Genomic DNA, 26424 nt, shown 5'->3' on the forward strand with positions numbered 1-26424 from the left:
TCCATCTTGCTTTCCTCATTTATACTTAGCTCAAGCAACTAGCCCTCAGCCGAGCTGGGCAACAAATCTAAAGTGGCCGCCATCTTTCCTCCCCAGCCTGACCAACCCTTAGCCTAACTGCAAAGCCGTCTCCCAGCCAAAGCCGCAGGTCCACTCACACACCAAACGATTAGCAGCAAAAATTTGTAGCCATTCCAGATAGTATAATGAACACAAAACCCAATACTTTTCCATCCATAGAAAGCCTGGCTGGGCGATGAAAAAAAAAAATCTAAGCAGGTATCCGCAGCCCCGATGGGCAAGGAAAAAAAATTAAAAGCAGGTATCCGAAGCCCCGATAGGCAAGGAAAAAAAATTAAAGCAGGTATCCGAGGCCCCGATGAGCCAAAAAATAAATTTAAAAAAGCAGGTATCCATTGCCCCGATGGGCAAGGGGTAGGGTGGGGGGACACGACGACACAGCAGGTATCCAAGGCCCCGATGGGCTAAGGGGGAAAAAAAATTAAAATCAGGTATCCAAGGCCCCGATGGGCAAATTTAAAAAAAAAAATTAAAAAGCAGGTATCCATGACCCCGTTGGGCAAAAAAATAATGGTCAAACCAGGTGTCCACAGCCCCGGTGGGCAAAATATAGAAAAGAGGAGGTGAAAGAAAACTAAACCACACAAAAAAGCAGAGGCATCAACCAAAAGTCATTCCAAGGAAAAATTCCTTTAAAATGCAGTGCTGCTTTAGAATATCCCAAATATGTGAAAAGCAGGGAGGTGATGTCAAGAAGTACTAGGAGAAAGTGTATCATTTCAGAAATATTTTATGGAATTTTGGTGGATTTTTAAAAGTAATATGCCTTAAGGGGTGGTTGGAGACCGGAAAATGTTCCAGAAAGAACCACACGGGCAAGAAATCCACTTTGAGCAAGCTCACAGCCCAGCAAAGGAAGAAATATGGCGGCAGATCCAGACTGCAGTGCTTTAAGAAGGGAGGGGGAGGGGACTGAGGGCGGAGGGTGCAGAAGAGGCGTGGCCTAGAAGATTGAAAGCCAGACATCTTTGTGGTTCAGCTGGCTCAAAAGTAACAAGAAAAAAGGAGATTTCAAGAAAATAGCAACATATTACAAATAACATCAGACTGGTGGTAGACTTCATTTTTAGTCCAGGAACCACCAAGGTCAGTGGGTTTTCTACAAAATAGGGGTGTTGAGTAAGTCAAATCAGATAACCCATGCTAAAATGGTCCACAAATAGCATAGCCTATGAAAAAGTTTTAGTCTAGTTTGTTTTTGAAATAGGAAGAAAGGGGAGGTAGAACTTTGATATGTTGATAAAGTATCCAAATACCTCATTCAGCCACAATGTATAACTTCCCCACCAAACATTTGAACCAAAGAAGCTAGGATGGGTTGACACATTAAGGTTAGAACCCTCTTCAAGGACTTCCGCTTCCATTATCTCATGTGGCGATGCAGATATATTCCTTTGTCTTACAGATTATGAAACACGGGCCCATAAAGGTTACATGATGTGCATGAGGTCACACACCATGATTCTGAGTCCGTGTATTTTCTACTCCAGCACTCTTTCTTTGTATGGTGCATGATCATAGAAGACTTAAAGTGCTTATTGGTTGATTAGTGAGCAAGAGAGAGGAAGAAAAGGAAGATATTTCACAGAATGCCAATGTGGCCCCTAAATAATCAAGAAGGAGTACTCTGTGTGACCTGTTTATAATTTTTAAACTGTGAATAATTAATCTTAAGTATTTTCCTATTTCCTCCATGAATCTGATAACACCAACATTGACCCCAACCATAAGAGCACAGTAGTGAAGTTCATGCACCAGCAGTATCTAGTAAGAAAACGTTCATATAAGAAACCTGGCTATTTCAGTGAGAAGAAAATAAGCTCATAACCTGTCCTATGTTATTTATTAGAGAAACAATAGAGAATAGGAAGGAGACAATGGAAACAATATCACACAACTCCTCCAAAGCAAAAGGATACATTGCCCTCCCACTGGCTGAACTGGAAAGTGTTAACTGTTAGCCCAAATAGTATCAGGTAGGCATGCCCTCCCCTCTCCAGATAAATAATAAAGTATGTAAAATGTTATTCCTTAAAGAATACACTCTGTCTTCTAAGTGCGTTTGATTCACAAAAAAGTAATCTGACTTGTTATTTCCAATGAAGGATACTGCATTGTAAGAGTGGTACCCTTGAGAAGACATTGTTTAACACAAAGAGGATCTAATAATAGTTTCAGTCCGGAAGATAATTTTCCACAGGATCCTTCCCAAACACCCAAAAATTAAACTAGAGGGCAAAAGCCTACAAAGAAGATCTGCTATGCTCTCCAGATTCAGGGCAGGAAATGGAATATATATATACATATATAAATTCTGAATGTCCTTAAACTAAGATATCACCGTAATTGAGGCTTTCACAAGTTTCTAGTGAAACGAATAGGGGGAAAGGAGTCTTGCATTGTATAGATTGATAAATCAAGACTGAGGGATGTTGAGTTCTTTGCTTTTGGTTTAAAAGCTAGTATGAGCATGAGGATCCCAAAGAATAGGCCCTTGGACTCAGATAACTGGTTGAACTTTAGTGAAATAACCCTGTTGGCAAGACTGTCCTGTGTACCAGATCTCTCTAGTGAGAACTGTGGAATTGTATGGATTAAATTAAATCACTGTAATGATCATGGTGTATTTGAAAAATAACCATATCTGTAAAAGGCAGCTACAACCACTTTTGTATTGCTCAGTCATAAGGAAAAAAAATGGGTATATAAGTTGTATTCCCTTAGCATCTGGGATCTCAGCCTTGACTAACCAGCAGGACCTAAAAAGCAAGCCAACTACCACCAGCAGCAGCAACACTATCAGGCCACCTAGACGGATCTTAAACTCCTTCTCCATAGGCCATGAATCCCCAGGAATCTGATTCTCCTACAGAATTTAGCCTGTTTCAGCCGATTATGTCTTTAGCACAGGTTACCATTTATTAGGGTGACCAGGCCTTGCAATGTGGCTCTGTCCAATAGAATTTCCTACAACTGTGGCAACATTCTATACTTTGAAGACCTTGGATTAGAGGAAATTTTCATAAACAACATTCAAAGAGCATTGACTACAAAAGATTGATAAATTTGACATTTGAGATGAAAACCTTTTGTTTCACAAAAACATCTCACAAGGTGAGACAAGTTATAAACTGCTTGTCCCAGGGTTCTGCAGCCAGGTCCTGGGCCCAGGAGGGTGGCCCAGCCAGTAGATCACTCCCATTGGCTCTCACAGTCATTTCTTTCATGAGATCAAGTGAGATTAGGCTGCCAAAATGGTGGTCATGTGCTGAGTTGGGATGACTCTCACTCAGATCCAACACAGGACATTTTCAGGCCCTAAGCTACCAAGGTCCACAGCTGATGCTTAAGCTAAAAGACCTCCAGAGGCAAGAAATCTATGTTTTCCAAAGAGCCATTGCATTGGAAGTAGTAACAATGTTGCTACGTTTTTCTTGTAATGGAAGATATGAAATTAGCCAGGTATGGTGCACTGGACAATAAAGAACATGAAGAAATGATTTCTTTTAAAATGAAAAAGAAGAGATGGTACATAGACATTATGAAGAATTTTCATATGAACTGTTGAATAAACATATAAGTTTCTCTTCTCTACCTATTATTCTAAATCATCATTGCTAAATTACTATACCTCTTGTGGGCCCATGAATTTTATAATACATTTTTAATCAGATTACTTATCTAGAAAGGGATTCTCCAAAAATATTTGCCTAGGGCCCTGCATGCGCTGGAGCAGACCAGCTCTCTGCTGCCATTTATTATCAACTTCAGACTTTAATTATCCCACACACACCCAATCCCCCACCCCACCGCCACCATCAGTCCTCCATTCACACTTTCCTTCATAGGCTGGCTTTACTTTCAGTACTGCTCGGCTTCATTTTGTAAACATGTTGGGATCATAGGTGTGGAAACTGAGACACTAGAAAGAAAAATGACTTGTGCAAAGTCAAGTAGCTAGTCAGAGTTGGACTGAAATGGGGATGTTCCAGGCATATTTTCTGGGGCCATACCCTAGCTGTGTCCACATCCTCTATTTTGGACTCCCAGGTGCATGGTATACAAGAATTATATGGGGGAAAGTAATCAAGTCCCCTTTTAAAAGATTCTGAGTATTCTACTTCTAGGCATGTCACTTTGTTAAACTGTATTTCCCCTTCCCTGTACAACTAGCTCAAAAACAGGCAGAAAACACCTGATTTAGCCACCAGATGGCACTATGAAATTATCAGAGAGGCACTGAACCAGACAGTGGGAAAGGAGCCAAGGTCTGACACCAAGCCCAGCTAAATTCTGAATTAAAAGGGAAAAGTCTCATTCATATAACTTTAGTATCAGAAGAAAGAGTAAAAGAAAAGTACTCAACTCCCTCTAATTTGAATGGCCTCCCTTAGTGGGAGTTTGACCATGCCTTCAAGGCAGTGCCATTTAAAGAGGACTTTGATAAAGCATTCAGAGTCAAATTAGCAGGCTGGTGGGGGCCCTGCAAGCCATCTTCAGTGAAAAGCAGTTAAAGGAACCAGGACATATTATGGAGAAGAGAATACTTGGGAAAGGTCTCTTTACAACTCACAAGAACTGTCTGCAGTGGGAGAAAGCAATGATTAGCCTTATTGTGTGTAGCTCTATATAAATAAAGATGTCTGAATACTCTGAGCTGTCCAAAGCTGGAACAAACTGCCTCCAGAATTGGTAAGATGCTAGTCCCTGAAGGTATGTAGGCCAATTGTGGATTTTATGGGGATGTTATGGAGAGAATCATCAGATAGAAAAGTTGGGTGACATGCTCTATAAGGATCTTCTAACTAGCTCAAGATCCTAGGAACCTCATCAGAGTATTTGAGGCATTCCTCTAATTCTGTTCCACCACACACACACACACATGCCATTTATAGGGTATATCAAGGGTATATCAAGATGTTGGGAGGGGTTATGTTTATCAAAGAACATGGAGTTGCATATGTCAAATCTCCACAAGTATACGTTTAATAATTGTACATTTCATTGTATGCATATGTTACACCGAAGATTAAAATACTGTAAAGAAATATTGAACTCTGTTAATGATATACACATGGAGTGTCAGAGGTATGTGGAAGTCTGCAACTTACTTTGAAATGCATCGAAGCATAATGGATGGATAGGTAAGTGGTTATATGATGAAAAATAAGTATGAGAGCATGTTAATGGTAAAACCTTTGTGGTGGGTCTTCACTGTACTATTCTTTCATCTTTGATGCATGACTGAAATTTTCATGATCCAAGTGAAATTTTGGACATGGGTGACAACACTGAGAATGAAGGAGGAGGATGCTCCAAGGATTCATCTCTTCACTGAAGCAACTATTAAACTGGGAAAAACTGTCAAAATCAACTCTCTCAGAACCCAGGAGTCTAAGCTAAAAAACAACATACACCAGAGAAGTGTTGAATGAAGAGAGACTGCAAAATACAGTAACTGAAAATTACAGCATCTTTGCTTACCCACCTACCACTACCCATTTTTCAGCAGGGGAGCTGCTGTGGGAATGGCAGCCTGTACTCCTACTTGGCTTACGGGTGCCACAGGGGACAATAGAGGACTTGTTCTATTAAATAAAAAAACTTATAAAAATTACTACAAACTTAAAGAAATAAAAAGACCTTGCCTTTTTATTTTTATAAGGTTGTAATAAGTGATTATCACATAATGACAAGTGATACTTATGATCAGCTGAAGGCCAAAATTTTTAATGACCTAGATGAAATGGAGAAATCCCAACAACCACACAAAGTACCAAATCTGGCTCAAGAAGAACTAAAAAAACCTGAATAAACCCATACCAAGAAAGAAGATTAAATCAGAATGAATAGCTTCCCAATAAAGAAAAATCCAGGACCAGGTGACTTCACCAGTGAAATTTACCAAAAGTTTGAGGAAGAATTAACACCAATTATTCTCAAACTTCCAAAAAGTAAGAGTGGGAAACACCTCCTAAGTCATTCGAGGACTCCAAAGCCAGGCGAAGACACCACAAAACAAGAAAGCCAAAGACTAATATTCTTTATGTACATAAAAATTCTCAACAATTACTAGCAAACTGAATGCAGCAGCATATTAAAAGAATTATACACCCTGACAATTATAATTTACCCTAGGAGTGCAAGAGTGTTTCAACATATAAAAATCAATGTATTATATCACACTGATAGAGTGAAAGAAACATGGTCATCTTAATTGATGTAGAAAAAGTATTTGATGAAATTCAATACTTTATCATCATAAAAAGTTGGAAAACCAGAAATAGTAGGGAAATTCCTCACATGATAAAGGACACTAAACACACACACACACACACACACACACACACACACACACACACACAGCTAATATCATGCTCAGTGGTGAAATTCTGAAAGTTTCCCCTCTAAGATCAAGAACAAAACAAGGATGCCTGCTTTCAGCACTGCAATTCAACATTGCTCTCAAGATAGCACTTAGGCAAGAAAAAGTTATAAAAGGCATTGAAATAGGAAAAGCACAGGTAAAACTACTACTATTCATAAATGACATAATCTCATATATATATATATATAATCTTAAAGCATTCAGAAAAAAGCAATCAGTGGTAATAAATCAATTTAGAAATGGAGCAGGATAAAATATCAGTTTTATTCCTATAACACTAGCAATGAGCAATTTGAAAAGGAAATTAAAAATATTATTCACAATAGCCAGAAGGTAGAAACAACCTAAATTTCAACTGATGAATGGATTAAAAAAATGTATTATACCCACACAATGGAATATTATTCACAATAAAAATAATGATGTACTAAGATATGCTACAAAGTAGATGAACCCTGAAAATATTATGCTAATTAAGAGGCCACACACAAAAAGGCCACATATTGCTTGATTTTATATATATGAAATATCTATGCCAAAGCAAATCCATAGATTCAAAAAGGAGATTCATGATTGCTAGGAGGTGAAAGGAGGGCAAGAATGGGAATGGCTGCTTAATGGGAGAGGTTTTCTTTTGGGATGGAAATTTTAGAACTACATAGTAGAGATAGTTGCATATGTGAATCGAATAAATGTCACTAAATTGTATATTTTAGATAGTTTAGGTGGTATATTTTGTTTTATGTCTATTTTATTTTATTTATTTTAATTTTTTATTAAGGTATTATTTACATACAATCTTATGAAGGTTTCACATGAAAAAACAATGTAGTCACTACATTTACCCATAATATCAAGTCTCACCCATACCCCATTGCAATCACTGTCCATCAGTGTAGTAAGATGCCACAGATTCACTATTTGCCTTCTCGGTGCTACACTGATTACCCCATGACTCGTCACACCATGTGTACTAAACATAGTACCCCTCAATCCCCTTCTCCCTTCCTCCCCACCCGCCCTCCCACACCCCTCCCCTTTGTAACCCGAGTCCCTTCTTGGAGTCTGTGAGTCTGTTGCTGTTTTGTTCCTTCAGTTTTGCTTCGTTGTTATACTCCACAAATGAGGGAAATCATTTGGGACTTGTCTTTCTCTACCTGGCTTATTTCACTGAGCATATGTCCTCCAGCTCCAACCATGTTGTTGCAAATGGTAGGATTTGTTTCTTTCTTATAGCTGAGTAGTTTTCCATTGTGTATATGTACCACCTCTTCTTTATCCATTCATCTACTGATGGACACTTAGGTTGCTTCCATATCTTAGTTATTGTAAATAGTGCTGCAATAAACATAGGGGTGCATGTCTTTTTGAATCTGAGAAGTTGTATTCTTTGGGTAAATTCCAAGGAGTGGGATTCCCGGGTCAAATGGTATTTCTGTTTTTAGTTTTTTGAGGAACCTCCATATTGCTTTCCACAATGGTTGAACTAGCTTACATTGCCACCAGCAGTGTAGGAGGGTTCCCCTTTCTCCACAACCTTGTCAGCATTTTTTGTTCTTAGTCTTTTCAATGCTGGCCATACTTACTGGTGTGACATGATATCTCATTGTGGATTTAATTTGCATTTCCCTGATGATTAGTAATGTGGAGCACATTTACATGTGTCTGTTGGCCATCTGAATTTCTTCTTTGTAGAATTGTCTCTTCATGTCCTCCGCCCACTTTTTAATCAGGTTATTTGCTTTTTGTGTGTTGAGGTGTGTGAGTTCTTTATATATTTTGGATGTTAACCCCTTGTTGGATACGTTGTTTACAAATATATTCTCCCATGCTGTAGGATGCTTTTTTGTTCTATTAATGGTGTCCCTTGCATACAGAAGATTTTTAGTTTGATGTAGTCGCATCTGTTCATTTTTACTTTTGTTTCCCTTGCTTGAGGATATGCGTTCAGGAAGAAGTTGCTCATGTTTATATTCAGGAGATTTTTGCCTATGTTGTCTTCTAAGAGTTTTATGGTTTCATGACTTAGATTCACGTCTTTGATCCATTTCAAGTTTACTTTTGTGTATGGGGTTAAACAATAATCCAGTTTCATTCTCTTACATGTAGCTGTCCAGTTTTGCCAACACCACTTGTTCAAGAGGCTGTCATTTCCCCACTGTATACCCATGGTTCCCTTATCATATATTAATTGACCATATATGGTTGGGCTTATATCTGTGCTCTCTAGCCTGTTCCATTGGTCTATTATTCTGTTCTTGTGCTGGTACCAAATTGTCTTGATTACTGTGGCTTTGTAGTAGAGCTTGAAGTTGGGGAGAGTAATCCCCGCAGCTTTATTCTTCCTTCTCAGGAACGCTTTGGCTATTCAGGGTCTTTTATGGTTCCATATAAATTATAGAACTGTTTGCTATAGTTCGTTGAAGAATGCTGTTGGTATTTTGATAGGAATTCCATTGAATCTGTAGATTGCTTTAGTTAGGATGGCCATTTTGACAATACTAATTCTTCCTAGCCAAGAGCATGGGATGAGTTTCCACTTCTGAGTGCCCTTTTTAATTTCTCTTAAGAGTGTCTTGTAGTGTTCAGGGTATAGGTTTTTCACTTCTTTGGATAGGATTATTACTAGGTGTCTTATTCCCTTGATGCAATTCTGAATGGAACTGTTTTCCTGATTTCTCTTTCTGTTAGTTCATAGTTAGTTTATAGGAAAGATTTCTGTGTATTAATTTTGTATCCTGCAACTTTGCTGAATTCAGATATCAGATCTACTAGTTTTACAGTGGACTCTTTAGGGTTTTTAATGTAAAATATCATGTCATCTGAAAACAGGGACAGTTTGCATGGAATACGCCCCTGCTTCCAGTAAGAAAGCCTGGCAGTGGAGATTACAGACCGGTGCAGGACTTGTGAAAGGTCAATGAGAGGGTAGAAGACATCCATCCTACAGTGCAGAGACTGGGATACTGAAGAAGGTGTCTTTCAGGTCCAGAGTAGTATACCACAAGTTTAACTTATTCCTTACCAATCTGCATGCCCTTTATTTCTTTGTATTGTCTAATTGCTGTGGTGAGGATCTCCAGAACTATGTTGAAAGAAAGCAGACAGAGTGGGCATCCTTGTCTTGTTCCCGATCCTAAAGGAAAGGCTTTCAGCTTCTCACTGTTAAGTATGATGTTGGCTGTGGGTTTGTCATACATGGTCTTTATTATGTTTATTATGGTCTTTATACTTGCCCTCTATACCCATGTTGTTGAGAGGTTTTATCACAAATGAATGTTGAATTTTCTCGCATGCTTTCTCAGCATCTATGGAGATGATCATGTGGATTTTGTCCTTCTTTTTGTTGATGTGGTGGATGATGTTCATGGATTTTCGAAAGTTGTACCTTCCTTGCATCCCTGGGATGAATCACACTTGATCATGGTGTATGAGCCTCTTGATGTATTTTTGAATTCGGTTTGCTAATACTTTGTTAAGTATTTTTGCATATATGTTCATCAGGGATATTGGTCTGTAATTTTCTTTTTGGTGGGGTCTTTGCCTGGTTTTGGTATTAGAGTGATGCTGGCATCATCAAATGAGTTTACAAGTATTCCGTCCTCTTCTATATTTGGGAACACTTTAAAGAGAATGGATATTATGTCTCCTCTATATGTCTGATAAAATTCAGCAGTGAATGCATCTGGTCTGGGAGTTTTGCTCTTGGGTAGTTCTTTGATTACCACTTCAATTTTGTTGCTGTTAATTGGTCTGTTCAGATTTTCTGTTTCTTCCTTAGTCAGTCTTGGAAGGTTGTATTTTTCTAGGAAGTTGTCCATTTCTTCTAGGTTTCCCAGCTTGTTAGCATATAGGTTTTCATAGTGTTCTCTAATAATTCTCTGAATTTCTGTGGGGTCGTTGTGATTTTTCCTTTCTCGTTTCTGATTCTGTTGATGTGTGTAAATTCTCTTTTTCTTTTAATAAGTCTTGCTAGAGGCTTATATATTTTGTTTATTTTCTCAGAGAACCAGCTCTTGGTTTCATTTATTTTTTTCTATTGTTTTATTCTCTTCAATTTTATTTATTTCTTCTCTGATCTTTATTATGTCCCTCCTTCTGCTGACTTTGGGCCTCATTTGTTCTTCTTTTTCCAATTTCAATTATTGTGACTTTAGACTATTCATTTGGGATTGTTCTTCCTCCTTTAAATAGGCCTGGATTACAATGTACTTTCCTCACAGAACTGCCTTCACTGTATCCCACAGAAGTTGGAGCTTTGTGCTGTTGTTGTCATTTGTCTCCATATATTGCTTGTTCTCCATTTTAAGTTTGTCATTGATCCATTGGTTATTTAGGAGCGTGTTGTTAAGCCTCCATTTGTTTGTGAGCCTTTTTGTTTTCTGTGTAGAATTTTCTGGTTTTATACATTTGTGGTCTGAGACATTGGTTGGAAGAATTTCAGTCTTTTTGAATTTACTGAGGCTCTTTTTGTGGCCTAGTATGTGGTCTATTCTGGAGAATGTTCCATGTGCACTTGAGGAGAATGTGCATCCTGCTGCTTTTGGGTGTAGACTTCTGTAGATGTCTGTTAGGTCCATCTGTTCTGCTGTGTTGTTCAGTGTCTCTGTGTTCTTACTTATTTTCTGTCTGGTGGATCTGTCCTTTGAAGTGAATGGTTTGTTGAAGTCCCCAGAATGAATGCATTGCATTCTATTTCCTCCTTTAATTCTGTTAGTATTTCTTTCACATATGTTGGTGCTCCTGTATTGGGTGTATATATACTTATAATGGTTATATCCTATTGTTGGACTGACCCCTTTATCACTATGTAATGTACTTCTTTATCCCTTGTTACTTTCTCTTTGAAGTCTGTTTTGTCTGATACAAGTACTGCAACACCTACTTTTTTCTCCCTATTTCATGCAAACAACAGGGACAATGCAAAATAGACTTCAAATCAAAGAAAGTAACAAGAAATAAAGAAGTGCACATAGAACATTTTCCAGAATAGACCACACACTGCGCCACAGAAAGAGCCTCAGTAAATTCAAAAAGACTGAAATTCTTCCAACCAACTTCTCAGATCACAAAAGTATAAAACAGGAAATAAGTTGTACAAAAAACAAAAAGGCTCACAAACACATGGAGGCTTAACAACATGCTACTAAATAATCAATGGATCAATGACCAAATTAAAACAAACATCAAGCAGTTTATAGAGACAAATGACAACAACAGTACAAAGCCCCAACTTCTGTGGGATGCAGCGAAGGCAGTTCTAAGAGCAAAGTGTATAGCAATCCAGGCCTATTTAAAGAAGGAATAACAATCGCAAATGAGTAGTCTAAACTCACAATTAATGAAATTATAAAAAGAAGAACAAATGAGGCCCAAAGTCAGTAGAAGGAGGGACATAATAAAGATTAGAGCATAAATAAATAAATTTGAGAAGAATAAAGCAATAGAAAAAAATCAATGAAACCAAGAGCTGGTTCTTTGAGAGAAAAAAAAACAAAGTAGATAAACCCCTAGCCAGACTTATCAAGAAAAAAAGAGAGTCTACTCACATAAACAGAATCAGAAATGAGAAAGGAAAAATCACTATGGACACCCACAGAAATACAAAGAATTCTTAGAGAATACTATGAAAAATTATACACTAAGAAACTGGATAATCTAGAAGAAATGGACAACTTTCTAGATAAATACAACCTTCCAAGGTGGGCCCAGAAAGAAACAGAAATCTTCACAGACCCATTTACCACCAATGAAATTGAACTGGTAATCAGAAAACTACCTAAGAACAAATCTGGACCAGATGGCTTCACCACTGAATGTTATCAGATGTTTAGTGAAGACCTAATACTCATCCTTCTTAAAGTTTTCCAAAAAGTAGAAGAGGAGGGAATACTTCCAAACTCATTCTGTGAGGACAGTATCACTCAAATACCAAAACCAGGCAAAGACACCATAAAAAAAGAAAATTACAGACCAATATGCCTGATGAACATAGATGTAAAAATACTCAACAAAATATTAGCAAACCGAATTCAAAAATACATCAAGAGGATGATACACCATGATCAAGCAGGATTTATTTCAGGGATGCAAGTATGGTATAATATTAGAAAATCAACCAACATCATCTACCACATAAACAAAAGGAAAGACAAAAACTACATGATCATCTCCATAGATGCCAAAGAAGCATTTGACAAAATTCAACATCCATTCATGATAAAAACTCTAAAAAAATGGGTATAGAGGGCAAATACCTCAACATAATAAAGGCCATATATGACAAACCCATAGCCAACATCATACTTAACAGCGAGAAGCTGAAAGCTTTTCCTCTAAGATCGGGAACCAGACAGGGATGCCTACTCTCCCCACTGTTATTCAACGTAGTACTGGAAGTCCTAGCCATGGAAATCAGACAAAATAGAGAAATAAAAGGCATCCAGATAGGTAAAGAAGAAGTCAAACTATCACTTTTTGGAGATGACATGATATTGTACATAAAAAACCCTAAAGACTCCACTCCAAAACTACTAGAACTAATATCTGTATTCAGCAAAGTTGCAGGATACAAAATTAATACACAGAAATCTGTTGTTCTCCTATACACTAATGATGAACTATCAGAAAGAGAAATCAGGAAAACAATTCCATACACAATTGCATCAAAAAGAATAAAATACCTAGGAATAAACCTAACCAAGGAAGTGAAAGACCTATACCCTGAACACTACAAGACACTCTTAAGAGAAATTAAAGAGGACACTCACTAGTGGAAACTCATCCCATGCTCTTGACTAGGAGAATTAGTATTGTCAAAATGGCCATCCTAACTAAAGCATTCTACAGATTCAATGGAATTCCTATCAAAATACTGATAGCATTCTTCAATGAACTATAGCAAAGTTCTATAATTTATAAGGAACCACAAAAGACCCCAAATAGTCAAAGAAATTCTGAGAGGGAAGAATAAAGCATGGGGGATCTCACTTCCAAACTTCAAGCTCTACTACAAAGCCACAGTAATTAAGACAATTTGGTACTGGAACAAGAATAGACCTACAGACCTGTGAAACACAATACAGAGTCCAGATATTAACCCAAACATATATGGTCAATTTATATAGGGTAAAAGCACCATGGACATACAATCGGGAAATGACAGCCTTTTCAACAGCTGGTGTTGGCAAAACTGGACAGCTGCATGTAAGATAATGAAACTGGATCATTGTCTAACCCCATACACAAAAGTAAATTTGAAATAGATCAAAGACCTGAATGTAAGTAATGAAACCATAAAAGTCTTAGAAAAAAAACATAGGGAAAAATCTCTTGGACATAAACATGAGTGACTTCTTCATGAACATATCTCCCTGGGCAAGGGAAACAAAAGCTAAAATGAACAAGTTGGACTATATCAAGCTGAAAAGCTTCTGTACAGCAGCGGACACCACCAGTAGAACAAAAAGGCATCCTACATTATGGGAGAATATATTCATAAATGACAGATCCAATAAAGGGTTGACATCCAAATTACATAATCACCCACCTCAACAAACAAAAAGCAAATAATCCAATTGAAAAATGGGCGGAGGAGCTGAACAGACAGTTCTCCAAAGAAGAAATTCAGATGGCCAACAGATGCATGAAAAAATGCTCCACATCACTAGTCATCAGAGAAATACAAATTAAAACCACAATGAGATATCACCTCACACCAGTAAGGATTGCCACCATCCAAAGGACAAACAACAACAAATGTTGGCAAGGTTGTGGAGAAAGGGGAACTCTCCTACACTGCTGGTGGGAATGTAAATTTGTTCAACCATTGTGTAAAGAAGTATGGAGGTTCCTCAAAAAGCTCAAAATAGAAATACCGTTTGACACAGGAATTCCACTTCTAGTAATTTCCCCTAAGAGTATAGCAGGCCAGTTTGAAAAAGACAGATGCATCCCTATGTTTATTGCAGCACTATTAGCAATAGCCAAGAAATGGAAGCAACCTAAGTGTCCATCAGTAGCTGAATGGATAAAGAAGATGTGGTACATATACACAATGGAATATTATTCAGCCATAAGAAGAAAACAAATCCTACCATTTGCAACAACATGGATGGAGCTAGAGGGTATTATGCTCAGTGAAATAAGCCAGGCAGAGAAAGACAAGTACCAAATGATTTCCCTCATCTGTGGAGTGTAAGAACAAAGAAAAAGAACTGAAGGAGTAAAACAGCAGCAGAGTCACAGAACCCAAGAATGGACTAACAGTTACCAAAGGGAATGCAACTGGGGAAGCTGTGTGGGAAGGGAGGGATAAGGAGGGGGGTTAACATAAAAGAAAGGGGGCATTATGATTCTCATGTATAATGTTGGGGGGCACCAGGAGGTCTGTACAACACGGAGAAGACAAATAGTGATTCTATAGCATCTTACTATGCTGATGGACAGTGACTGTAATGGGGTATGTAGTGGGGGACTTGGTGATGGGGGGCATTCTAGTAAACATAATGTTCCTCATGTAATTGTAGATTAATGATACCAAAATAATAAATAAGTAAATAAATAAATAGAAGAAATAATATATCTAAGAAGTAGAATGAAATACATATATATGGAATGGAGAAAAGAAAACCTAAAGATCAACTGCAAGTGTGATATTCCATAAAATACTAAGCAGCACTCCCTCTCTTGACCCAGATCCATGGATTATCCAAGTCCTATTTGAGCACTGACCCAGGGTTGTTATAAGAAATACAGAGATTAAAACATTTAGACTCTTAAGTCCCTTCTGATCTAGGTGGGGAAAAAACACTAAAGTGAATAAAAAGCAGGTTCCACCACACAAAGCATTTATATTCCAAGGGCAAAATGAGTGGTTCTGATAGTCAATCCCGCATTTAAGAGAAAAGAAAGGTTGCTGTGGTCACAAAAGGTTTCAAGACTAGGGTCTTGTAGGGTGGGTAAAATTTAGAGTGGTGAAGAAGGGTAGTGGGCAAGGGCAGGCTGGGAAAAAGTAGAGATTCACAGAATGAGTAAGATGGAATAATGTGTAAACAGGTTTAGGTGAAACAGAGAGTAGTGAGTGATGAGGATGGAGCAGACATAGACGTGAAGGATGGTTTGACTTCTAAGCTAAACAGCTTTGACTTTATTCAGGAAGTGGTGGCAGCTGTTTGGTATTTACAGCCTTAATTGCACCATTTCATATGTTCTAGCTGCTCTACTGGACCCTAAAGTACTTCAAGGTGAGAATGGTATCCTGTATCTTTATAACTACAGAGTTCTTAGCAGTGTAAATGAAAAGATCAGAAATATGAAGGAAGAGTTGACCATTGGTTTATAAATTGAATTCCTTATTTTGCTTGTGTCCATATGTTCAAGTGGGGATATGAGACAGAAAAAGGTCTCACTATCCACTTGAAAATTCAAGATAAGTGAAAAACAACTGAAGAAGCTTTCTTTCACCTTCTGAAATAATATTTTGTACAGTCTCTAACTTACAAATGCTTGATTCACAAATGATACTTCCATGCAGGCATCTCCTGCCATCTCTTCCCTTCTTCTCCCTCTGACCCAAGGTTTCTTATGCCACTGGCAGTTGAGCCATTGAGAAGAAAGTAAAATGAATTTGCAGAAAATCTCTGGGAGGAAGGGACAAAGCTGTGATAAATAGGAACACCTTAGGTGGGATTAAGAGGATAGGAGTAAGCTCCCAAATAGGTGTTGCCTGACTACATGGTGGCCCTCTGCCCCAAAATATCTTTCACCAAATGGGCTTTATTATTCTCATAAATTTTTTATACTGCCTGAAAATAAACTATATGAAAACATGTTTAGGTTAATAAGCATCTTCTTTCTGTGTAGCAGTACCTCTAGGAGGGTTATTATGGCAGCCACCAGACATTTACTTATTAGTGTTGCTAATGAAAGGGAGAGGAGGAACCAGTCTTAGCAAGGCCATATATAGTGTAGCATATTATGAATCTAGATCCTAGTTGCCTGTGTTTAATTTCTAGCTCTGTTACTTGCCAATTGTGTGACTCAGGAAAGTTGCTCAGCCTCTCAGTGTTTCCTGTTTTCCATCTGTAAAATGAGTTAATAATACCAATTGCATATGGTTGCTGCACAAACAAAAGAGTAGATAAATGTAACTCTTAGACTAATACCTGGGACACTACATAAATGCTAGGTGTTACTGTTATTAATCCTCAGAAACCGTTTTATATTCTCTTTTGCCTCTCAGCTTCTTTAGTCCTGCCAGTTAATCTAAATCAGTTAATCTCCAAAGGTTTAGTTATTTTAGCATCCAGGCATTTGCTGTCTTGGAATATTAGGGCCAATCTTAAACCATTCTACCCAGAGATTCTCTAATCTAACGCCAGGTTAGGATGTTCTTTTTATCTAGACCAAATGCTGTCTACCACAGTATAAGCCAGATATCTTTTTGTATAGTCAGCAAGGAAGAGCAATTCTTGTCTGTTTGTTTTAAGCAGGAGTGTAAAGTTGAGGACAGTGAACTTGGATATGAATTTTAAAAGCTCAGTCTCGAGAGTATGCCTAGAATCTATGTTCCAAATGTAAAGGTGATCTAATTGGGAAGCCTGAGATCCAAGTGAGGTTATTAGGACTAAATTTAGAATTTTGGTTTTCATTCTTTGGTCAAAGCTTTTGAACCTAATAACAAATTGTGTAGTCTATTTGAGCCAAAGTGCAGCACTCTGGCATGTCAAAAACAAATAGCCATCCTTGACATGGAAGGGCCTGGTTCTAAGAATAACAAAAAATAACTTTAAGAGCCTACTAAAGAAGGTGCAAGAGACATTGGTGCAGCACATAGTTCTATCTAAACATTTTTATGAAAGAAACACAAATAAATCATAAACATTTGTTTTGTATTTCCCTGAAATTACACAGACTGTAACAGGCAGAGAGCTTCAGTTCATATTTGAATAGACTGAGGTTTTCGTTCAGAGGTGATGAATAATGCCATTTATTTTTCTACTTAGCAAAAAGCAAGAGATTGGCAAAGAGCTCATGAAGAGGAACTCTAGTATATGACAGTATGGTGGTATATATCTTTTGGTTAAGGACTTCCTCACTCTGGCCTCTCTTGTCTTTTTCAAGTGTTGGCTGTGTTTTTGGAAATATCCAGGAAAGCAGATTTTGAAGGGTATGAGGGAGGATAGAAAATGAAACTCATCCAGTCACACCTTTTACAGCTCCAGAACCATGAACCCAAGAGAAAAAACAGGCCCCTGTATGTGACAGGTTACAGGATGTAGTGAAAAGATCATGAAACTTGGATTCTATCTTGGCTATGATTTAACTTAACTGTAGTTTTCTCATATGTACAATGAGAATACTGATCTCTGCTCTGCAAACTCAAAGGGTTGTTGCGAAGAGCCAGTGAGTGAAAAGATGATCTGAAACTATGAAGCACTGTGCAAGCCCTAGTGCTTTCCATCCTCTGTGCACTATCTCATGTCTTTATCACAGTACTTGGTACTATATAAAATCAGGCCTTTACTGGTTTATCTCATCTACCAGACTGTGAATTCATTCAAGGCATGGAACATGGCTGTCATTTTATTGCTATACCCCTGAACCTAGCCCAGAGCCTGAGTAGGTATTCAATAAATATTAGATAAATCAATCATAAGAAATTTTAATTAAAAAGGCAGAGTTTGCTTCTGTGACCCTCAATCTTTTTTATTTTTATTTTTTTGACTTCTCTCTTCCCTAGTGCCCTCTCAGTTTCTGAGCCTTAGAATCTCAGACTTTTCCATTAAAACACTTTGGGGAAAAGAATCAATAACTTCACTTACAAAATGTCAGTGGTAGACAATACTGGGTTATTCTCTTCCCCTCCTCCTCTTTGGGGCTTAACATTTAATAGGAGTGAAAACCTTAGCTTAAAGGGACAATCTCTCAGGGTTGAAATTTTAGGGATTAGTCACTTGTGGGCAGTGCCTGAATTTATGCAAGAAGCCTTTGGGATGTACCAACTCCCAGAGCCAGGATTACAGTGAGGTACAGCACTTGGCCTTGGATGCAGAATCTAAGGGAGTATAAAAAACTCAGTAATGAAGATTAATAATATTTTAATGTAATTATTTGTTTAGTTTTTTACAGCCTTATTTAGATATAATTTATATACCATAAAGCTCACTCATTTCAAGTGTATAATACAATGGTTATTTTCATCACCTCAAAAGAAACCTTGTACTCATTAGGAGTCAGTCCCATTCCCTCAACCTCCAACACCTTTACTCCCAGTCCTAGGCAGCCACAAATCTACTTTCTGTCTCTAGATTTGTATATTCTAGACATTTCATATAAGTGAAATTATACAGTATGTGATCTTTTGTGATCAACTTCTTTAATTTAGTATGTTTTAAAGGTTCATCTGTTGTATAGATTTACTACATTTTGTTCATCAGTTGATGGACATTTGAGTTGTTTCCATTTTTTGGCCATTATAAATAATGCTGCTATGAACAAGTTTATATGTGGACATATGTTTTCAGTTCTCTTGGGCATATACTTAGGAGTGGAACTGTTGGGTCATAAGTTAACTAACTAGGTCTAACTTTTTGAGGAACTGCCAAACTATCCCTCATTTTACACTCCCACCAGCAATATATGAGGGTTCCAATATATCCACATTTGTGCTGATTTTTTTCTATTACAGCTCTTCTAGTGGGTGTGAAATCATAAATACAATATTTTTAAAAAATTAAAATTAATGCAAAAAATCCATGATGAAGAGAAGATTAAACATTTTAATAATGACAGGACTCGGCAGTGCTGTAGTGAGCCTTATCAGAGCCTGAGGCAAGAGGAAATATGTGTGTTCCATATACATGTTTCTATGTATTTTTAAGGGCAAAGAAAAAAACCACCTTTGAAAGTATACTTAATGAATGTAAAGCTTTATCTAGAAATATGAACAGTCTTCCTGAATTTGAAAATAAATGAAAAATAAAATAAAATAAATTGGAAGTGTAAAAGTCACCAGATGAGAGCATGAATTATTATGGAGACAATGCATATCAAATAGAAATTAGGGAAATTATAGATGTCCTAATTTCATATGTGAAGAGGAGATATGAAAAATCAAATGGAGTACCCTCACAATTTTTATTTTTAATCAGAGAAAAGTTATTGTCTGTGAATACTTTTAATTTACAAAAATGACTTGGCTCATAAATATTCCGATGAGTTAAGTCCTGTAGAAATTTCATCTGAAATAATTTTAAGTATAATGCAAAATTAGAACTACACAAACTGTCAACAGCTGACTCAAAAAGAAATAGAAAATTTGAATAGAACTTTAAAAGTAAAGAGATAGCATTAGTAATAAAAGATAAGCCTATAATGAGAAACCCAGGCCCAGGTGACTTAACAATTCTTCCAAAAAATAGGAGAGGAGGGAACAATTTCCAACTCATTCTCTGAGACCAAGATTACTCTGATACCAAAACCAGAAAAGACATCATGAGAAATGAAAACTACAGATCAGTATCTCTTATGAATATAAACACAAAAATCTTCAACAAATATTATCACACTGAACCTGGAAACATGTGAAAAGGATTATATGTCACTACCAAGTGGGATTTATCTAAGGACTGCTAGGTTGGTTCAACATATGAAATTCAATCACCCTGTTAATAGAATAAAGCACAAAAACCACATGATCATTCAATAGATATAGAAAAAATCCTTTAAAAAATCCAAACCCTTTCTTTAAAAAACAAAACAAAACAGAACAGAACCAAACCACTCAACTAGGAATAGAAGGGAACTTAAACTGAAAAAGGGCATTTCTTTGGTAGGCTGAATAATGGCCCCTGTCCTACTCCCCCAAATTTATGAGCATGTTACCTCACATGGTACAAGAGACTTCACAGATGGTTAAGGTCTTGAAATGGGGACATTATGCTGAATTATTCAGCTGGGCCCAATGTAATCATAAGGTTTTTTATAAGAGGGAGCGGGTATCAGAGTCAAAGAGAGAAGTTGAGAGGTGGGAAACAAGAGGTGAGAGTTTAGAGATAATGGTATATTGTTGGATTTGAGGATGGAGGAAGGAGACCACAAGCCAAGGGATGCGAGCAACCTCCAACAACAAGATATAAGCAACAGATTCTCCCCTAGAACCTCCAGAAGGAACATAGGCCCACTGGCAACTAGATTTTAACCAAGAGAATCTGGTTTCTGATTTCTAATCCCCGGAAATGTTAAGAGAATAAATTTGTGTCATTTTCAGTCACTAAGTTTGCAGTAATTTGTTACAGTGGCAATAGGAAGCTAATGCAGTGCCTATGAAACCCTTTCTTCCTTAGATCAGCAACAAGCCAAGGATGATTGCTCTCACCACTTCTATTCAGTCTTGTAATGGAGGTTCTGTCTGGGGCAATTAAGGCAAGATAAAGAAAGAAAAGGCATTCAGATTAAGAAAGAAGTAAGACTATATCTATTTTCAAATGACATAATCTTGTATAGAGAAAATCTTAGGGAATGAATAAAAAACTGCTGGGACTAGAACTAATAAACCATTTTAGTAAGGTTGTACAAAACAAAACCAATATACAACGAGCTGTATTTTTATACACTCAGTGAAGAATCTGAAAATGAAATTAAGAAAACAGTTCCATTTAAAATAGCATCAAACACACTTAGGAATAAATGTAACAAAAAGTACAAAACTTGTACATAGAGAAGTGCAAAATGTTATTGAAAAAATTTAATATGTAAGTATATGGGAAAATATCCATTCTTTGTTAATGTATTAGAAAATTTTATATCATTGAGATGTTAATACTCCCTCAAATTTTCTATACATTTAGTACAATCCCTATCAAAATCCCAGCTTGATTATTTCAAAAATTGCCAAGCTGGTTCTAAAATTCATATGGAACTGTAGGAGACCAGAATAGCTAAAACAATCTGGAAAAAAGAAATATAGTTGTAGCACTCATGTTCTTGATTCCAAAACTTACTTTAAAGTTATAGTATTCAAGACTTGTGGTACTGGCATAACGTTAGACATTAAATCAGTGGAATGGAATTGAGAGCTCAGAAATAAACCCTCACATTTATGGTCATCTAATTTTCAACAAAGAAATAGTAGTCTTTTAAACATACGGTGCTGGCAGAACTGAACATTCACATGTAAAAGAAAGAAGTTGGATCCTTATTTCCCACAATATACAAAACTAACTCAAAATAGATCAAAGTTCTAAGTCTAAGTGCTAAAATTATAAAACTCTTAAAAGAAAACTTAGTTTAAATAATCATGCCCTTAGGGTAGACAATGGTTTCTTAGATATGACATCAAAAGCCAAGATAAATTATACTTAATTAAAATTTAAAAATTTGTGCTTCAGAGGACACATCAAAAACTGAAAAACCCCATAGAATATGAGAAATATTTGTAAATCCTGTATCTGATAATGGGTATGTATCCAGAATACATATAAAATTCTTACAACTCAACAGTAAAAGACCGATAACCTCCTGATAGAAAAATGGCAAACAGATATGAATATACATTTCTCCAAAGAAGATATACAAATGGCCAATAGGGACATAAAAAGATACTCTAGATTATTAGCCATTAGTGAACTGCAAATCAAAAGTACAATAAGATGCTACTTCATACCTGCTAAGCTGGCTATAATTAAAATGACAAATGCTAGTGAGGATGTGGAGAAACTGGAAAACTGATACATTGCTGGTGGGATCGTAAAATGGTGCAGTGCCTTGGAAGGCAGTTTGGCAGTTCTTCAAAGCGTTCTACATAGAGTTACTATATTAGCCAGCAGTTCCACTCCCAGGTATATCCCCAAGGGAACTGAAAACATATGTCCACACAAATACTTGTATATGAAAGTTCATAGCAGCATTATTCATAATAGCCAGAAAGTGGAAACAACTCGAACATGCATAGTGGATAAACAACATGCTGTATATGCATATACTGGAATATTAATCATAAAAAGGAATGAAGTATTGATACATGCTATAACATGCATGAACCTTGAGAATATAATGCTAAGGAGACAGGCACAAAAAGGCCACCTAATATATGCTTTAATTTATATGAAATTTTCAGAAGAGGAAAATCCATAGAGATAGGAAATAAATTAGTATTTGCCAGGAACTGGTTTGGGGGAAGAGTGAATGAGTGATAATGGATATGGGGTTTCTTTTGAAATGGGGTGATAGAAAATGTTCTCCAGTTAGATAGTGGTGGGGGTTGCACAAATTTGTGGCTATACTAACAACCACTGAATCATATTCTTTGAAATGGTGAATTTTATGGTACGTGGATTATATCTCAATAAAAAATTTCACAACAGGTCGACTTTATACACAGTGTAAGTAATGTGATTTTACATGTTTCATGACACATTCTGCTTTCTAGCTTATCACCCTCATTGGTTTGCAGTACCTTCATAGATTTCTTTTTGTTTTTGGTGTTCTTCCTGTACCCTACACAGCCTTGCAAAATGTATGACTTTATGAATCATTTTAGGTGTTGAAATGTATGTATTAAATACTTTTTCATCTCCTTGAATCCCTTAATAAAAAATATTACCCAACCTTCATGTTTTATTTTTCTCCACTAGTCTGTAAAATCCCTGAGGCTAAGAATCATGGTAGATTCATCCTTATATTCTCTTCCCACAGCTTAAGCTCACTTTTATTCCCATTTTGTACCTCGTACAGTACCTGATGCAAAGACATTGTTTATAATTCTTTTGGATCACCTCTTATTTTCCCTTCCTCAACTTGAATCTGATCTCTTTGAGGACCAGTACTGGTTTTCATTCATATTTGAATGAAATATATGTAGCTCTATTTTTTACATAATGTTCTTAATGAATGAATTCTGTATCAGCCCTGCCATTTGCCACATCAAATCATACCTTTTACTTACTCATGTTTCAAATGAATGTACTATAGTCTAATTCAGCATGCATCAATTATTTTGACTGTCATATATAGACCCATTTTCCATTTTTTTTGTCTTAGATTTTGAATGCAAAGGTAACAAACTGTTGTCCCAGGGGTTATTGCCTGGGCAATTATTCTTGTAAATTCTTCAACCGAGAGCTCTTTGTAAGTGCCTGCTAAATATGACTCGATAATGGTGAAGTCCTGACTCTTCTTTTGCCTATTTGGATTTTATATCCTTGCAGGAGACAGTTATCTTGCTCTTGGAACAATTTCTTATGAGAGAGGAAAACTGGGCTCTCATAGAGAATGACTGAACCAGGAGTCCAGGAAGCTAAGAGGATCAGACTTGAAGAGCAAATATTGCAGCCCACCAAGCTCTGTCTCTAGTATTTCCTGAAAGCATTTTTCTTGCAATCAATGCAGGTAGACCAGGGGAAATGTGAGTGGGTGGAGAGAGGAGTATGAAGTTTCCACTTTGGTTGTGAATTAAGAGAGATTTTCAGCCCCTAATTCTCTGAGTCCAGCACCTATCCTTTTGAAACACCAGTAAATAAAACCAGTGCATCAAGGTTTGTTTGTTTTCCTAAACTTGACTAGCAGCTTCCCGAGTTTACTGTTCTACTCCCGAGTTTATTGTTCATGTATTTGTTTATATGTATTTCTTTAAAATCCAAATGGTCATTTGTTTCAGACAGACTTCTGAGAGTCATGAGAGCAAATACTTTATCATTCATTTTTCTCCATTCATCTTTCTACTTACCATTAAATCACTAAGAGAAATTTTGTGTACCTAGCTCAAAATAAACACATTTTGTTGGACAACCAGATTCCCTGCCTGAGGTTGTCTGTCTAACTCCCTCCTCTCTTAGGATAAGTTCTTTCTCAAGAGTTCAGCAGTTCCTTTTGCAATTGACTTCCAGTGTCTATCCTACCAGTTTCCAAGATGTGCTAAAACATGTCTAAGTCCCAGGAAATTACACACTTTAAGCTTAAGCTAAGACTTCACCTCACTACACACAGTATTGACAACACAGATTGGTTCCATGCAGTCTTTTACACAAGAATGGCTATACATCAAGGCCCAGATGTTTACACAATTCTCTACCATTACCCTCTATTTAAGCATGACAATTTTAAAAGAAAGAAAGAAAAGTAATGATATAAATGAATGGAATAGGTTTTCTATGCTGGGTTTTTGTAGAAAGCTAGAGGTAATATTAGAATGTTGAGAAAAACTATATCTTTGGAAAGGAATTAGAACCTCTAAATTGTCATTTCCCTACCTGTGATGCACAAAACTTCCCCCACTAATCTTCCACACCATTCACACAATATTACTTCACAAACAAGTTTCAGCATTGGTTTTTTGTTTTTGTTATTTAAAAATGTTTTGGGGCTGGCATCCAGTTAGTGTTATTTTCCGTCATGGAGAGGGACCAAAGAAGATAAACAATTTGATAAATACAGTGACTTCTTAGAGGAGTCAGGACGTGAGCTGAGTCTAAAAGAAGAGGAAGGACTTTTAGGGTGAAGAAGAATATCTCAACCCCTTTATGAAGATGCTTTCTGTTACAGAATTAAACAAGAAAGCAGCGTCTTTTGGATCCAGTTTTGTCATTGACTCATTGTGTGAATATAGACCCAAACCCTTCTCAACTCTGTTTTCAGTTTTCCCATCTTTTCAATTAGTTTGGTAAGGACAGTGATCTGCAGGAGCAAGAGCTGACTGGAGTTGAAAATAATTAGGTTCTTTGTCCTCTCAACACTTTCTAGCTGTTGCCGATTTGGGGAAATCGGTTCATCTCTCTGGGACTTAGGTTTCTCATCTATAAAATAGGGAAAATCAGTCCTCAGTCTACCTTATAATGTCGTGATAATTTGGTAAAGTAACAGAGTTAAGTTTTGTAAGATAAATTCTAACCGAAATAAGTAGGTGACGAGAGGCAACAAAGGGCCAGGCAGTTTATTTGAGCACAATTCCCGGGTGATGTTCCCCGGTCTGGCTATCACAGGCGGGGGAAGTTACACTCAGCAGGGCAGGCAGGGAGTTTTAAAAGAAGGTAGGGGGAGGTAGAGCTTAGATTTACAGGGGCGGGAGGATTGGCTAGCCTAAGGCACATTTTTCAGGTTGGGAGGGGGCAGCAGCCAGGGACTTTGGCACCTCATCAGTGTCTGACGTGCTCACCCCTCCCTCTGGTGCCTCCAACCTTACAAGTTTAACTATTACAAAATGCAGTAGTACATCTGTGAGGTAAGTGAAAGTTGAGGAGAACCAGATATCTAGAAATGTGTAAAGAAGAAAGGAGTCCGGGCAAAAGTAAAAGAAATTTGGGGTGGAAAAAGAAAAAATAAAGGAAGGGGAAGAAGAGGAGGCAGAACTAGGGAATTTCAACAGGGTAAAGCTATAAGAGGAAGTGCAACCAGTCAGGAAAACTGGGGGAGGGGCCGCAGGGCGGATGGGTCACGTTGCCGGCGGAGCCATTTGGGTTGTGCGCGGCGGTTGGGCGCGGGGCCTGTTGGGTTGTGACGCACATTCCAGGCTTTTATTGCCTTATTCCCGAGGGCTCAACAGATCTAAGATGGCGGCCCTTGCACCGGGGCAAGTACTGCTGGCGCACGAGTTACGGAAAGGCGACCTAAGGACGAATTTATTTAGGAAACCATAGAAACTCGCCAATTTTTGTGTGGTGGTGAGTGCTCAGTCTTACATCGGCTAGGAAAGTGGTCGTTAGCAAGGCTACACGCTTCGGGTTGCGCAGCCTGCCTGAGTGGGGGGAGGAGTTGGCCTGTTTTTCATTTTTCTTTCTCGCCCTTCTTCAAAATATCGGAACATAATTTCTCCCTAATCATTTTACCGCCACTTGATGAGGCGAGGTGATTGCGGAAGCTAGCTGCCAGGAGGGATTCTGGGTCGCTTTCGTCTCGTTTTTCCTTGTTTAAATGGGTTTTTATTGACACCATGCCTCCCCAAAATGAAAGATTCGCTC

General features: G+C 37.5%; 1 protein-coding gene across 11 annotated transcripts in view; it reads left to right on the forward strand.

The window, feature by feature from the left end:
• The window catches only part of CHIC1 (cysteine rich hydrophobic domain 1), a 295686-nt gene that overhangs the window by 153195 nt on the left and 116067 nt on the right, over positions 1–26424 (forward strand). For 7 of the 11 annotated variants that reach the window (XR_012127489.1, XR_012127485.1, XR_012127486.1 and 4 more), the window contains exon 1: positions 779–26127. The exons of the other annotated variants lie outside the window; for them this stretch is intronic. The gene's annotated coding sequence lies outside the window, so the exon portion shown is untranslated. Of the gene's footprint in view, positions 1–778; positions 26128–26424 lie in introns of those variants that run through there. 11 annotated transcript variants of the gene reach the window in all.

This window comes from Manis javanica, chromosome X (genome assembly GCF_040802235.1).
Source record: "Manis javanica isolate MJ-LG chromosome X, MJ_LKY, whole genome shotgun sequence".
Taxonomy (NCBI): Eukaryota; Metazoa; Chordata; class Mammalia; order Pholidota; family Manidae; genus Manis; species Manis javanica.